This window comes from Dasypus novemcinctus, chromosome 4, assembly GCF_030445035.2.
Source record: "Dasypus novemcinctus isolate mDasNov1 chromosome 4, mDasNov1.1.hap2, whole genome shotgun sequence".
Lineage (NCBI taxonomy): Eukaryota > Metazoa > Chordata > Mammalia > Cingulata > Dasypodidae > Dasypus > Dasypus novemcinctus.
The window spans coordinates 152,002,672-152,019,179 of record NC_080676.1 but is presented as its reverse complement, the minus strand read 5'-3'; the positions used below and the strand labels follow the sequence as shown (position 1 = coordinate 152,019,179).

The 16,508-nt window shown below is 50.2% G+C and overlaps 1 protein-coding gene and 1 pseudogene across 4 annotated transcripts in view; one reads left to right on the top strand and one right to left on the bottom strand.

The window, feature by feature from the left end:
- Positions 1-9,848: 9,848 nt before the first annotated feature.
- On the bottom strand, positions 9,849-11,578 carry LOC101440064 (serine/threonine-protein phosphatase 2A 56 kDa regulatory subunit delta isoform pseudogene; annotated as a pseudogene).
- A 2,320-nt stretch (positions 11,579-13,898) lies between these two features.
- TIAM1 (TIAM Rac1 associated GEF 1) overlaps positions 13,899-16,508 on the top strand; it is a 401,703-nt gene continuing 399,093 nt past the window's right edge. The window contains exon 1 of one of the 4 annotated variants that reach the window (XM_058296149.1): positions 13,899-14,076. The gene's annotated coding sequence lies outside the window, so the exon portion shown is untranslated. Of the gene's footprint in view, positions 14,451-14,868; positions 15,362-16,508 lie in introns of those variants that run through there. The other 3 variants (XM_058296148.1, XM_058296153.1, XM_058296151.2) reach the window with 3 other exon arrangements.

Here is a 16,508-nt window from a genome sequence, read left to right as displayed (position 1 = left end):
GGTGGTTGACATTCTTCAACTCCATGTTAGCTGAGTGGGGTAAGTCCAATAAATCAGATTGTAGGAGCTGGAGTCTGTTGACGCTCAGGGCCTGGCTATCCTATTGTCAGTCGAGAGATTCAAATCCCCTAAATATATTTAAGGAAGTTTTAGATCACATAAAGATTAAGTAAGAAAATAAGAGATTCCCTTATGCCCCACTCTCTCCCCCTCCCACACTTTCCCATATTAACAACATCCTTCATTGGTGTGGTACGTTGTTATAACTGATGAACCCTTATTGCTACGAACCATGGACTAGAGCTTACATTATAGTTTACACTTTGTCCTGCACAATTTTGTAAGTTATGACCAAATATACGATGGCCTGGATCCGTCACTCCATGTCATCATAGCACGAGTTTTGAGGAGGGGGAACAACGCTTGTTTTTAGAGGAATACCAAGGGTACAATAACGTCAAAGCTGAGACGAATGAATAACGCACCAGATGAAGGACACCTGTGGCTGGGAGCTGAGTCACACACAAGACAGGATGTGGGATGCTCCGCAGTCTGTGAGGAAAGAGTCCCTCCCCCCTGCTGAGGCAGTCTCTTCTTCCATTTCCTGAGTACTGGCTCCTGCACCCTCCCGGCTCCTATCTCTTTCTTTGCCCTTTTTTTTTTTTTTTTTTGCTACTGAAGATCCATAACCATTATCCAACTTCACTCTCAGACTTTTAAAAGAAACATTTAGAAATCTCAACACTGCATTTTTTTTTCCTTTCCAAAGGAAGAGAAGGAACACTTCTGAGGAGAAAGAACACTGTTCAATGACCCTTTGCTAATTAACTGAAGAACTCAATTCAAGTCAATTCAACAAACAATTATTCAATAGGAATGCAGACGCGATGCAATGGGAAAATGGCATAAGAGCTGGCTCCAAACACTCAGCTGTTGTATGTTTATTCTTTACAATGTACAAGATGGTGGGTAGGATTATAGGATGATGGTACTTAAGTCAAATTACTGGAGAAATTGGAACTTGAGTGGATTGTTGGTGGGACCATACAATGGGGCAGTCACTGTGAAAAGCAATATGGCGGTTCTTCACAAGTTAAATACAGAATTGTCATAGGACCTGGCCATCCCACTTCTAGGTATATCCCCAAAGGAAGTAAAAACACATGTTCAGACACTTGTACACCAGTTTTTATAGCAGCATTATTCACAACAGCCAAAATCAGGAAACAATTCAAGTGTCCATCAACATATGAATGGATGAAAAGACTGCACTGCATATCTACCATGGAATGCTATTTGGTCATAAGAAAGAGTAAAGTCCTGAGACATGCTGCAACATGGAAGAAACTTGAAAACATTATGCTCAGTGAAAGAAGCAAGACACATAAGGACACGTAACTTAAAAATAGCAAATCTGCAGAATCAGAAAGCAGATTAGATATTGCCAGCCGATGGGATGTATAGGCTTGGTGGATATGGAGTGTGTGTAAATGAATTTAATCTTTAAACAACTATCAGAGCCCCTCCAGGGTACCTCTGTTGGATTTAACAACAGCCCAAAGTGAGGCTCTCAGGCTCTCAAGTGGACTGGCGGTTTAGTTCTTGAGCTTGACTTTGTGGAGGGCATGATCCAATCCACACAGGTACTAAAGACAATTGTTCTGGACAGATGTCAAAGGCTAAGCGAACCTGAAATGGCAGGAAGATGGGGTCAGAATTAGAAATGAGGCCTTCCCTACAGAATTCATTCCTACACTGCCTCCCAGGCACTAAGCAGTGGGAAACTCAAGATGAGGGAGGCAAGGCTGTGACCTGAGGAGCTGACTCTATTGACCAATGGTTAGTGCTGATTCCTTCTAATATGATACAACTCGGTAAGTGTCCTAGAGGTGCACTGTGGGTGCCAGCTGTGAGAATGGAGAGGAAGGCTGGAAACTCTAAAAACTCAGACCCAGCTTGCGAGAATGATTCATTAGCTCTCTAACCTTGGACTAGGCCCTCAGTCTCTTTATCTTTTAAGTGGAGATGATAAAATATGCGTTGGAAAATGGATGTGAATATTAAATGAAAAATTGAATTAGCAGCTGCACAAGGCAGTGCCCCTTACGATGTAGGTGACCGATAACCCTGGAGGAAGAAGGTAGAAGGGGGCACTCAGCAGTGCGAGGTCTGGCCTGGCCTTGAGCAGGGCAGGGTCACCCTGGGCAGAGGATGGTGGGATGGAAGAGGTACTTTCCAGCAGAGGGCCGGTGGAGAGGCGGGAGGGTAGGGTCTGTCTGGGAACTCTGTTTCTCCATGTGGATGGGGAGGGCGATGAGTTTGGGGTTATACTGGGAAGTCAGAAAGGTAGGGTGGGGTCATCAGTGCCAGGTAGTTGAAGTGGCCTCCATCCTCTCTCTGGTGGAGAGAATTTTCTAGTGAGGGAGGGCAGTAGACACTGGACGTGAAGTCACCAGTTAGAAGGCTCTTACGGGTACCAGGATGGCTGGCTAGGGCAGGAGCAGGGTCTCTGGCGGATGGCTTCCGAAGCCCTTTTGAAGGAGATCCAGACATGGTGTAGACACTGATTAGATGAGGGGTAAAGGGAAGGGTAAGTCAAAGCTGCCTCCCCAATGTCCGGCCTGGGTAATGCCTCCGTAAATGGCAAGGCCCATCTGGGAAACAAAAGAGAATGTCAACAGGATTAGTTTGTTTGCTGGTGGGAGGAGGTGGTGAAGTAGATACAATGAAATCATGGACATGCTGAGTTCCTGAGGGTTTTTCCCTGCGTTGGAGGAGAGAGGTGCCTAGTGAGCGTCTCAGAGGTGGGTCAGGGAGACTTAGAGAGTCTCTAACTCTCACTATGTACTTCCTATGGCCAAGTACTAGTTCTAAGTTCATTACTGTACGAACTTATTCAATCCTCTTAATATCCCTATGCACTGCACTATTGTGATCCTCATTTTCCAGACGAGGGCAATAAACCCAGACACGTTAATGAACTTGCCCAAGGTCACACAGCTGATAAAGGACAGAGGTAAGATTTGACCCACACAGAGTCTTTGCTTTAAAACACTAGCCTGTATTCTGCCTCTCTAGGTACCATGTATGTGGGAGAGGCAATGTCTATATGTGGATAGAGAGAAAACAGGGTGGCACCTGACTGCAAAAAGAGAGGTTCAATTCTGTGACCCTGCTGCACCAACGGAGAACAGCTCCTCCGAGCCTAGTCATTGTTTTGCTGAGACAGCCTGGATATGCTCCAGTCTCTTCCATGCTGTTCGGTTAGGATTGGAGGGAGACGACATTTTCGTAGAAAAGAGAATACAAGTGGGACTCTGGCAAGCTGGGGCCATGAAGCCTTGGCCAGGTGGTGCAGGAGGCTAAGAAGGGAAGCAGCCTGACCCCTTCTCACCCTCCCTGGGCCAGCAGGAATTTGGAATATTAGGTGTAAGTGAAGAGAGAGTCCATTCGGCTTAGATCTGGTCAATCACCTCAGAAAGCTACGCAGTAGTTAGAGTTTGTTCTTTTAAGAGGGGTTTCTGCGACTTCTATATAGATGAGTTAATAATTAGGCTGGAGGGGGCAGAGGCAGAAAAAAATAAAATCAGATTGGTTTTCCTTGGGAAATCCAGAGATGCATTCCCAGTAATTGTTTATGGCCAGCTCTTTTCCCTTCAAAACACCTTCTGAGGGCTTTTGTGTTTTTTGTTTTGGCTATTTGTCCCCTTGCCTTGAAGTTTCTGAAATATTCCATAGCCCTGTCCTTGCCAATTCTGCAGAAGTGTTGCCGTTGCTCAGTCAGTTTGCAGCCAAGTGGGAGAGTTTCTCCACAAACTGCCACTTCAGTGAAAACACAGAACATAAAATGCAGTAAAGCAAATTACCAAGAAGAGACACCGATGAGTTTCTTGAATTGCGGCCTGATTTGTCTGGGCCTGCCTCTCTGACCTTGAGTTTTTTTAATATTTTGGGCAAAATAGTTTGAAGATTGAGGCTTCCTTGGTCCTTTCCCCATAATGGAAGGCTTATCATTTCTGTTCTTAATTCCTTTTTTCCTTGACTCTCTTGCACCTCACTCCCAACTTCTGTCCTTAGATAAGAAAGCCTCCATTGAATTAGCTCTTGTCTAAGGAGCTGATCCTCCCAGGTGGTTTTGCATGTTCAGAGAGCATGCTGTGTTTCTTGAACTTTACGTATAGGTGAATCACCTGCAGATCTTGTTAAAATGCAGATTCTGGGGTGGGACCTGAGGTAGTGCATTTCTGACACCAGCTGATGCCTTTGTTGTGGGTCTGTGGACCCCACCTTGAATAGTGAGGCTGTCGAGGACCAATGGGGGGTTGTGGGGAAAACTGTTGGGATGGGAGGGTGGGTCTTCCCTTGGGGTCTTCACAGCTCTTGTGGTGTCCTTATCGGTCTTCTTGGGATTCTTTATTGAGAAGAACAAGCTGTGTCTCCTGAGGAGTTTCATGTTCTTTGCTGCATGGGCTCTCCCAGCCCTTCACTCAGGCAAAGGAGAGACCCAAGGGCATGTCTCCACATAATATCTGGGCTTGCCTCATCAATTCTGGACAAATGATACTTCATATTTATGCTGAACCACTTATTGTACATATGTTGAATGCCTGTTGTGTGCAAGTGACACACTGAGTGCAATGGATTACCAAGGATGAGCCAACCCTGGAGCTGAAGAGCCAGGGGCAGGACTGGCTCTATAATTTACAGGACCAGCACAAAAAGACATGCACGGCCCCTTGGTTCAAAAATCATTAAGAATTTTGAAACAGCGACAGCAGAGTGTTAAACCAAGCATGGAGCTCTGCGATTGGAGAGAGAGGCAAAGGAAGGATACAAAGCTGGAACCAATATGGCGGCAGGAATGATGGGAGAGCCAACACTTGCATCAGGTGAACTCAAAGTTCCTGAGAGGAATGCTGAGCTGTTGATTTGTGTCTCTTTTCATTGTTGTTCTTTCTTTCCTCTTTCCCACAAGAAAGTGCTAAAAACCATCTTAAAAAACATGACCGCTTTCAGTGAAACAGTGTGTTCATAATCCATCATATTTGTCATTCCACAGATCTTTACAAATTATTCTAGTTTGTGTCATTTTTAAATCCTGTCACAGCAGTGGCTAGTGTTAGTGTTCTATCTGCTCAGACTGACCCTTCTGTGCTCTATGCACGGGGTGGGGCCAGGCAGGCCAAAGGGAGGAGTATATTGGAAACCCCCAGGCCAGTTTACATTTTTTTTTTAGGAACTGAGGCTTGAACCCAGGACCTTGTACATGGGAAGCAGGCGCTCAACCACTGAGCTACATCGGCTTCCCACTGAGAGCTGGTGCTTTTGTTTGTTTTTTAGGAGGTACCACAGACCGAACCTGGGACCTTGTATATGGGAAGCAGGCGCTTGGCTGCTTGAGCTATATCCTCTTGCCCCAGGTTGGATTTAAGAGACCCTTAGGCTGTTTCTGACCTTCCCCTCTGAACATATAGTAAGCTCTAGAGGAATCCAAGAAGAAAACCTCCCAGAAGAAATGGGAAGCAGAAGTCAGGGCTTCTGTCTGCTCTGCATCTATCCACTGGGGCACCCTCAGGGCCTTGTTTTGCATTAGAGTGACCTGACCCGTTGGTAGAATAAAGCTCGGAAAGGTGAAGAACAGAGTTCCCTACTGGTTAGGCTTGACTACCTAGAATTCTCTAATCCTACATTAGCCTAGACTCATCTTCTAGTGCCCTTGGGTGGATGAACGGGGTGGAGGGGTATTGGCAAAACATCCAGGATGAATCAGAGCAGACCCAGCAGCAGCTGCTTTCGAGAACTAAACTCTCCTCTCCCACCTGGGGGGTTCCTGAGTAATGATAACTCAACCAAGAAATGCTTATGCAGCAAATATTTATTGAACATCCAGAGTGCGTAAACTTTGGGGGAGTAAAGAATATCCTCAGGCATAAAGATGTTTTCAAAAGCTTGATTTAGTCAATTAAACTTTTCTACCTTTTTAGTGTAGGCTAAAAAGTCCTTTCCTTTATACAATGATGATAAAGGTAGACAGCAGTTTTGAGGTTACTGCTATCGTTTTTATGTCCTTAACTCAAGAATACTCTCAAGGAGCTTAAATTTATTTAGATCCCAAATAACAGTGGTACTACATTTTCTACTATCAGCCCAGCCTTGCTAGAGATGTCTATTTTTATAAACTGCTTCAAGTCCGTTCTTGAAAGAGGGTATCCATGAATAAATGGCAGAAAAGACACAACAAGAATACAATTGCGCGCCGAACTCCCTGTAGTGGGGAGGTGGAGAGGGAACCACAAACGAAGGCCTAGAGGCTAAACTTCATTCCTGCCTTCCATAGATATTTACTGAGCACTTGCTATGTGCCATGCACTCTTCTAGACATTAGGGTTAGAGCAGCAAATAAAGCAGACCCAAGCCCTGCCCTCAGGGAGTGTCTGTGCTAAAGGAAACCTAGCTCAGGCACAGAGAGGCAGCAGGGCTGCTAGAGTCTGAGGTCATCTCTAGGGGGGCCGTTTGTTGTGGTGAGTTAGCTCCGATATATTTAGAGAGGCTTTGAGTAAATGGTGAGGAGGGAAATGCTGGCTCGAATTGGGGCTAGGGTCATGGACAAGAAATGAAATCTCTGCTCTTCTCCCCTCCTAAACCCATGGTGCTGCCTTTGACTGCTTCATTTCTCTTTATTAATGCCAATGCCACGTTCTCTTTAGATGTCAATGGTGCCCTCAGGAGACAGCACACTGGGATACTCTGCCAGATGGCATGCGTCTGTGTTTTAATCAAAACGCCCCAGTATCTCTGCCACCACATAGGGCAGCAACATACTGCGCTGAGCAGAGACAAGAAATAGCACAGAAGCCTGCAGGAGCTTTGCAGGTTTGAGAGGCCAGGAATTGTACCCAAAGGGCAGGACTGGCTTCATTCTATTAACCTCCCTTGTAGCCCCATGATGGTGGGAACAAAGCTTCCTGCAGTCAGCCCTGAGCAGATTCTGAGAGAGAAAGACCTGCTGGGCCCAGGTAGGCAGGGGCAGTGGATGACAGAAAAGAGCCCAAATGATGGTTTCCTACATACCATCTCCCTTTATTGGGCAGTGAACTAAGCACTTCTTTTACATCGTCTGCTATGTTTCTATACCACAACAGAACAGAACAAAAAAATCACACACACACAAATAAGTTTCTCCACCACTTAATGAAGTGTTATTATCCCATTTTATTAATATTAGTTTTTAAAAATTCATTTTTATCTTTTTTTATTTTTTATTGTTGTTTTAAAGACGAGGACATTGGCTCAGAGAGGTTAGCTAAACCCACTGACTCACTTTTAGGGGTGCTTGTTCTGTGCCACGTTTGACCTCCTTTTAATCTCAACATCCCTATGGGTTGCTATTACCCCTATTTTAGAGAAAGAGGAATTGAGGTTGAAGAAGATGAAGGAATCTGCTCATGTATTCAGAGCTGGCAAGCGGTGGAGCTCGGGTTAAAAGCCAGCCTGCCTGGCTCCTGGGTTCTGTCTCTTAACTACCCTTCAGGATTTCTTAGGAGCAGAAAGAGCCCTGCCCAAGGCAATGAGATGGCGACTCTGAGAAGCCCACTGAAGCTCACCATGAGCGATGTTACCTCCTTAACAGGGGGGCTGTGATGCAGCAGCCATCAGAAGAGGGAGGAAGACGGACCTGCTGCTCATTTCCAGGAAAGCCTCTTGGAAACTGCCACTGCCTGCGTCTCCAGCGGAAGGCGCTGACTTACTTAGCAAACATTATCTGATGCTCCTCTGTGCCGGGCACTGTTCTAAGCACACTGCCAATATTAGCTCATCTATCCTCCTTACCAAACCTATGTGGTTGGCACTAGTATTATTTCAGTTTCATAGATGGGGAAACTGAGGCACAGTGATCTGAAATGACTAGCCAAGGTGACAGCTAGAAAGCCATAGGACTATAATTTTGAAACCAGACAGCCTGGCTCGAGTCAGTGCTCTTAAGCATGGCCAAACACATTCCTGAACGTCCTTGGGGGAAAAACCCTCGACTCATTTTTCTGAAGACAGATAAATAGATGACCCCTTTCCAAAGACCTTTTTCCTAAGATGGAAAACCTCACAAAGGAACGCTTCTCCTTTGAGCCTGGGCAAGTTACTGTCTTAATTTACCAAGCTGCTATGACAAACACCACGCAGTGGGCTGGCTTGAAGGACGGGAATGCACTGTGTTACAGTTTGGGAGGCCAGGAGTCCCAAATCAAGGTGTCAGCTAGGCCAGGCTTTCTCGCTGGGCTTGCCACAGCATCTGGCTGCCTTGGTTTGCATCTCCACCTCTGGTCACAGGGCCATTTCCCGTCTGCTCTCCTGGTTTCCAGTGACTTTTGTCTTCTTCCTCTGTGGCCTTCTCTGAATAACTGTGTCTGAATTTCATGTTTATAAAGACCCTGGTAAGATGTGTTAAAGCCCACTCTGACTCAGTGGGCCACACTCTAACCAAAAAGTATGTCTTCTAAAAGCCCTATGCACACACGTTCACACCCACAGGAATGCAGATTCCGTTGGGGGTACACAGTCAACCTACCATAGTGAAACAGTTAGCTCTTCTTCATTTGTTTCTTTTTTCTCAGAGACCCACTTTATTCAGTTCTGTACATACGGGGACATCAGATCCACTCACCTTAGCAGGTATTGTTCAGTGGGGAATAAAGCCAAGAGCTGCAGTGCCTGTGCCCCTGGAGCCTGGGTCCCATCCTCCTCAGCTCCTTGCCCCTCCAAGGTGCCCGAAAGGGGAAGGTGAAGGCACAGACAGAAATAAAGAAATAGATGTTTTGCGGAGTCATATAGGGCACCCCGTTACCTTCCTTTCTTCTGGTTTTGGGAACCAATAGCACAGGCAAGCAGTCGGCCCTGGTGGGTCCCTTCCAAGTCCGTGATCCTAGGGCTGCTGCTCCCCAGAGGGCACGGAGGGAGGGGTGTTGGTTCATCTCTGCTCCCGTGGTCCGCTGGGCCCCCGTGTTCCTCCCCTCTTGCCCTGGGCCTCTACTTTTCTCTTTTCGATTCTCCCTCACCCCCGACAATGTTGTGTCGCTCAGGAAGGGGGGCAAAAAGAAATAACACAGCCCTTTGTGCCGGCACACTGCGGGGCTGGGGCCCATTTATGCTGTTGGGGGGTTGGCTCCCCTCCAGCTACTCACTCTAGGGCAGGCGTTCTTAACCTTTTTGTTTCACGGACCCCTTTGCCAGTCAAGTGAAAACCATGGACCCCTTACTAAGTCCACACTATACCGTATACTATTTAATAACTATATCACACCTGCACCAACACATCCCCACAAGAATCATGTTTCTTTGAATTTCAATTCAAGCTCACAGACCCCTTCTTAAAGAGGTCCCTTTAACCTAGGGGGGGTGTGCCTAGAACCCCGCTCTAGGGCCAGTGGGGCTTGACATAACTTTGGTGAGATGAATTTCCTGCTGCTCCCCATGTGCCTCTGCAGGTGAGGAAGAGAAGGAAAGACACCTGGAGTTCAAAGCAGGCTGGAGGGAAGAGGAGAGCGGCGTGTGTGTTCTTGTGTGTGTTTCTGAGGACAGCGGCACATACCTGTGGGGTTAGGAGCAGGTTGCCTAAATACTAACATATCAGCGCTCGGCCTGTCTGTACTAGCCACAGGAAGGCAGGAACATATTTTGGGGAGAAGGACCACTCTGTGGGTGTCCCTGCTTCCACTGCCTGCATCCTCCTCCATGGAGAAGCTAAAGAGGTACTACCTTGCCCCAAATCAGCCAATGAGGAGCAGAGGGTGGAGGGAGGGGGCAGCATCGGGGGCCTGGGTGGGTCATGGCCCTGTGGTGGGAACCTGAAGGGGTCAGAGAACCTCCTGGTTGGTGGTTAGGGACTCCAGTGCCTCCAGTGCCTTGATGGTGTACGCAACCTGGGGCAGATCTGACTTCTGCCAAAGCAGCACCTTCTCCTTCTTGATGGCCTTCAGCATCCTCCTGGCTTCTGTCCCCTCCATGCTCTTCAGAAGCTGGATGTCATCTGCTGTGGGGGTGTGTGTCCACTGAGTAGGGGGAAGTGGTGGAAGAGCTTGGATCATGGGACACTGGGGCTTAAGCTGAGCCAGCGCTTCAGTTTTTGCTATGTCCCTTCTCTTTTCCTTCATTTGGAAACTTCCCTGCCTTGTTTTGCTGTGTGCAGTCATCAAACAGCTTTGGATTCACCTGTTATCAGTTTGAGAGCACTGTAGATCAGCCCACGGACTGTCTTATTCCAGTAGCTCTTGGGAGTTCTGGTAGAGTGCTGGGAACATGATGGGGAGGACTTGGGCAGCGCCGACACTTAGCAGGCTCATGATGTACTCATTGTTCCAGGAAAAGAGAACGCTCTGCCACTTGGAAATGGGGGCTGGAGATACACTTGGCAAGCTGGCAGAAGAGTGGTTCCATCACTCTGCTGAGCTCTGAAGGTTCAATGATATCCAGAATCTCCTCCAGCTCATTCAGGAACATCACCTCCTTGGGGCTATGGGTCTTAGGCCAGGAGCTTGAGAAATCCCACTATCGCTGCCTCAGTTAGACTGCTCTCCCTCTCCAGGAACTGTCCCACACAGTATGCCAAATGAGGCTGATAGAACCTCAGGGACTTTACTTTGTGAGGGGAAGCAGTGTGCAGATGAGGAACATCTTGTGCTCGTCCTTCAGCGACAGGGCAAAGCCACTGAAGAAGCTGCCCAGGATCTCCAGGAGCTCAGCAATCCAATTGTGACGCTCTGTCTCACAGATGAACCTGTGGCAGATGTAGTTGATCTGCCAATGGATATAAGCCTGGGAGTGTCCCCAAAACTTGCCCCAGAGGTGATGTAACATTGTCTTAAGAAGTCCTGCTCTTGAGAATCTTCACTGTCAAACAGGACCTGGAGAGCAAGGACAAACTTTTGGTCAGTATACTTCTTGGCTCTGTTTGGTTGGAAAACAGGAGACTCAAGGAAGAAAAACTGGAGATGTGGTCTGGCAGCTTCCAGACTGGGCTTTTCTGTCTCTGGTCAAACTTTGCCTCAGAGAGACTTGACAAAGGAGGCAGTGTCCAGAAGAGGTTCACTGAATGCATGGTGCCAGCATCAGGGAAAATGGTCTTGGTGACAACATCAAGCCTATGGGTGATGTACTCCACCATCTTGTTGAGTCCAGACTGACTTATTTCCTTGAATTTGAGGTCACTGAGTGGGTCTGACACAAAGTCAAAGAGAATGCAGCACTGGTGGAGATTCTGGATAAACAACTCCTCCTGCTCCTGGGTTGGGGAATCTTTCAAGTCAGGAAGCTTTTGTAGCTCCAGGTTCTGGCTGAGATTGAAGTGGGAGGAATTCTGCCACCACTCCTTCTTGACAATTGGAGTCCTCTTGAATACCTGATTTTCCTTAGCTGTATGGGGGTTGATGTACTCTTCCTGGGATATTTATTGGATAATGGTGGCTAGGGCTGGGGCTGCCCTGGGCCTCTTTGGTGTTCTCACCTCCACCATCTTGCCTGAGCTGCTGGGTTTGGTTGTGCCTTTGGCAAGCTTGGGTGGCTCCTTCTTCTTCAGTTTACAGGGCATTAGGCCCATTTGGGCCCAGTCTGGCTCCAGTGTTGCTTGACTGCATTTGGCCTGCTCTACCCTCTGCCTAAACCTAGTTCTGAGAGGGTAGCTTCTGGGAAATCTCTCAATCTGACTCTCTGTAGCACCCATTATGGAACCTGGGGACATATCACTCTGAGATCTACTATCCTAACCATATTTCTAAAACTGATGTTTCAGAAGCATTTCAAGTCTTCAAAGCTCTTGCCTATGTAATTAAAATAGAACTGTAGCTATAATTACGGCTTTTCCATAGTGCATTCATTGATTAAATAAACTTGTTTGAGCACTCAAAATATGCCAAATACTATGTTAGGCACTGGGATACAGGAGTGAACAAGACAGGTGAGATTCTGGAGAGAAGGAAATCAACTAGCAATTTTAGCACCCTGTAGTACAGGCCATGGCAGAAGTATAGTATAGGCAACTGCAGGAGCACTGGGGGTGAGCATCGAACTTTGAGGGGGTACAGTTGGCTCTTGGGTCTACAAGAGTGTCTACTACATGGTTGGTTTCAGCCAACAACTACTGCATGGCTGCACTGTCCACTAAACGGGTGTGAATGAGTAGGATTTAGTCAAGTAAAGGGGGTGAGTGCATGGGGGCAGGGATGCTTTGGGCACAGGAACAGACCCAGAAGCAAGAGCCCAAAATATGATATTTGGTTTAGAAGGATCATCTGCAAAGTAAAGAACTGACTTAAGGAAGCAAGGCCTGGATTAGAAAGGGAGGCTTTAAGAAAAAAAAAAAAAAAAAATATATATATATATATATATACACACACACACACATATATTTATTTATTGAAGCATATTAATTCATACATAATAAGTATATAGTAAAAGTTGTAAATTTACAAAATAAACATGCATAACACCATACAGGGCTCCCACACATCACCCCTCCACCAACACCAGTGCACTGCTGTGAAACATGTTACAAACTATGTAACTGCATCCTCAAAACATTACTATTAACTATAGTCTATATATCTTACATTTGGTGTATTTTCCCCCCAACCCAGCATTATTTTTTGAATCTATTTTTATTACAGAGGTTGTGAACTTACAAAACAATCATGCATATGCATAGAATTCCAGGGGAGGCCTTTAATGTGGTCAGGATGAGAGAGGCCAGTGGCAGAAACAAGAGCTGAATTTGGGAGGTGCGCTTTAGAGGGAGAAGGATGAAGGGGAGAAATCAAGGATGACGTTTAGTTTCCGGTTTGGGTTTTCCCGGTGAGACCCGGGCAATTTGGTTTCCTTTTAACTAGATAACCCCGGGAGCGCCGGCCTTCCCACCTCCTGGGACGAACGTGGGTATCGAATTAAGGTATAAGGAATATTCGTTTGTTCTTAACGGTTAAGCCCTTAAGTCTAAGGGGAGGGGCAAGCCCCGGCCGGGTTCAGGTAAGAACAATCATTGATCTACCGTCAGCGTTCCCAGGCTCCCCAGAACCTTCCAGGTAATCTGCAAGTATCATTTCCGGACCTTCCAGAGTTGGACTGTGTAAACCTTTCCCCAACTCAGCGAGGCTCGGGGCCGCAATCCTACGTCGTGACTGCAAGTTCACCAGCTGGGGCCAGGTGGGCCAACGGGGGAGCCTCCCTGGAACCTGGCTGAGTCTACCGCCCCCCAGGACCCCCGGAAAGGGGCCGCGTCAGGGAATTTCCCCCGTAAAAAGCTCCCATCTCCCCCTTGAGCCAGGCACACGCCTCCCAGCTAGACCACGTTTCGCAGGTATAAGGTTTTTTGGCTCTTCCCCTCCCCCGTTGCGTTCCCTCTTCCTCTCCGCCTTAGGTGGCAGGAAAATCCTTTACCTCCGACCAATCCCACCGATGCCGAGCCGCGCGCGCGCGCCAACTTGAGGTGCTCTCCTGCACGTCATTGGCCACCTCCACCTACGCGGCCTGACAGGCAGCTTCGTCGACCTATGGCCGGAGGAGGCGGAGGCCGCTGGGCCCGCCCACGGCCGCTTTGTTAGGGGCTCCCCCTCGGTTCCCCGGCCCGCCGCGCCTCGGCTGCCGTCACCAGACCCGTCTAGGTCGCGCCGCCGGAGCCCCGTGGCAGGGCGTCCCCCGAGCGCGCGGTGCCCGCAGGCCCCCGGACGCGCGACCGGGGCCGGGGACGCGGGCCGGGTACCCAGCGAGCGCCTCTTGTCACTCGCAGCCCAACTCCGAACGCCCCGCTCCCGCATCCGCCGTCTCTGATTGGCCGGCCGGAGGCGGAGCGATTGTCAGGAGGCCCAATCGGAGCTCGGTTTCCCACGGGCTCCCGCGGCCCCGCCCCCGAGGCCGCCGGCCGAGGCGCCCCGGCGGCTCCCATTGGCAGACCGCGAGCGGGCCCGAGCGCGGCCGGGCCGAGCAGCGCCGCCACCGTCGGGCGCGCGGCTCTGCAGCGCCGCGAACGGCTCGGCGCCCGCAGCCCGAGGAGCCCGGGCGCCCCGCATTGTCCCCGGTCCCCGGGACGAGCCGCGGGTGAGTACCGCAGGCCTGCGGGCGCTCTGTCCGGCGGGCAGCGGGCACCCCGAAGGACGGCGCGGAGGATGCCCGCAGCCGCTCTGCCCGTGGCGGGCGCGACCTGACCCCGTCTCCCGCACACCGGGGCTCCCGGCGGGTCCTAGCTCCCCTCGATCGGGCTTTACTCGTATTGTTGTCGTGCTCACCCACTCGGGAGGCGCGGTGAGCCGGGGAGGGCAGTGAAGAGGAGCCAGGTTGCGCGCGGAGGAGTGGCGGGGACCGAGAGGAGCCCGGGAGCCGGGTGCCCGGCGCGTAATGGAGTGACCGTGGCCAGCGCGGGCGCCCGCTCTTCGCGGCAGCAGGTCAGCGCTGACCTGCGGCGGCGGCACTTGGTATTTGTTGGCTGATTTTGATCAACTTCGGGGAGGGCGTGCGTGTGCGTGCGTGTGTGTCTGCGCGGGTGCCTGGGTGCCCGCCTTGGGCACCTGCGGGCCTGGGGTTTTCGGCGAAGCTGCCTGGATGCTCACCTGGGAGAGCCGTGCGGCGCTCGGGGGCGGGGAGCTCGGGGGTTGGCACCCCCGGTGCGGGGCTGGGGCTGGCCTGGCCTGGGAGGGGGCACTGGAAGTGGAATCCTGCGGGCGCGCAGACAATGACTCGTGCGGGCGGCGGGGACCCTGGGGTGGTGCGCTGCGCCCTCTCGGAGGCTGCCGCGCCGTCCCGCCCGCCACCCAGCCGGGGACCCGCGTGGGGCCCGCTTTTGTTTACAGACCTCACCATTGGGTGAGAGCCGCGCGCCGCTTTCCCCCGGCCCCCGCCGGCGCCGCCGGCCCCCTCCTAGCTGGGAGAAGTTGGTGCGCGCTGTCAGGTGACACCCCCTCCCGCGTCCTGCCGGCGAGATGCTGCAGGCAGGGACGCCCAGGCGGCGCCCCAGAGCCCGGTCCCAGCGCCTCCGGCGTCCCCCGGCCCCCCTGTAACCCGAGGAGCCCGTGCCGCGCCCGGGGACCCTCAGGTTGGCGGCCGAGGGGTGCTGACCCGGCCACAGCTTCCCCTTGCCCTCCCAGTCCCATCCTCAGGTCTTGCCCGAGGGTGAGCCCAGGTTGACTCAGAGTCTGTCTCTTCTTGTGCGTTGGCAAGTCCTGAAGGACGCGCACGGGTCCTCGGGGACACTGACCAACTCGTGGCCGCTTTGGTGGTACCCATGCGGTCCCAGACAGCAGCTGCAGGACACCCTGGAGTCAGAGGGTCCCAACCGGTTACCCAGCCGTGCTGACTTGGCGCACACTGTTGGCGCTGGGAGCAGAGGGTAAGTTCCCGGGCGCTGAAGTCAGACCAGCCAGGGCTCCCAGACGTGCTCGGTGTCATTCATCTCGGCGGATCTGCTTGTCTCCCAGCGTCTCAGCTTCCACGTCTGTGAAATGGGAATGAGTGTCCCAGAATTACTGGGCGGGGTGGCTTTTGACAAAGCTTAAATTAATGGTTGGCACAGTGACGGCCACGTCGGAAGCCCTGAAAAATGTGGATTCCCTGTTCGAGGAAATCTGTTAAGAGGAAGACCCCCTGTCTCTTCCCCTTTCTGCGTCTTCCACTTCCCCAGGCCCCATTTTCTTTCTTCTTTTTCTTCTTGCTCATTTTATTTTAAGAGGCACGAAGCACTGCTGCTTTCAGCATCAAACTGGGCTTGTTTTACTTGGCTCTAGTTTTAATTGTACTAGTGTTATCGCCTGCTGCTCCTTTTTGCGTGTTTGAATTTCCATAAGTTGTTTCTTCTTCCTTCTTCCTCAAGGCTTCGCTGGGCACAGTCCTGGGGTTGGAGAAGAAGCACTCCATGGGGTGGGAAGGAGGTATGGGCGAGGACTGACTAGCGGACCAATGGCTGCTGCGCCAATTGATTTTGCCCTGATGGAGGGCAAAGAGCTACCTGGAGGCCTGAAAGAAACCGTTCCTCAGCCTGGGAAGCAGACTTCCTAGCGGAGTTGAAATGTGAGCTGGGTTTGGCGGCAGAAGTTTAGTAAAATCACTGTTGGTTTGCACCTTTGCAAGGGGAAAAACACCATCAAGGAAGGGTGCCTTTGAATACAAAATATCTAAGTTGCTAAGTAATTGTCTTTGAATAGAGGAGAAATAAACTTAAGGAGGAGGTTGTTGGCCAAGCAGGGAAGGTAGAAGAGAATTGAATATCTACCATACGCTAATAGCGCGTTTGATTTGTATTTCCTCTGCTCCACCAGCTCTGCCTTGTTGATTTTCTTTGGGCAAAGAGAGAGGCCAATCTGGTACAGTAAAAACGCAGCGATAATCAGATAAATATTATAAGAGAAGACAAACAAACCCAGGCTTGCCGAGAGATCATTGTAAGATATTATTGCAAAAATGCGGCTGCTTTAACACTCCTTTGCCCATTGGGGTGAATTACTGAGCTGGATCCAACAACACATCCTTCGAATGTAGAC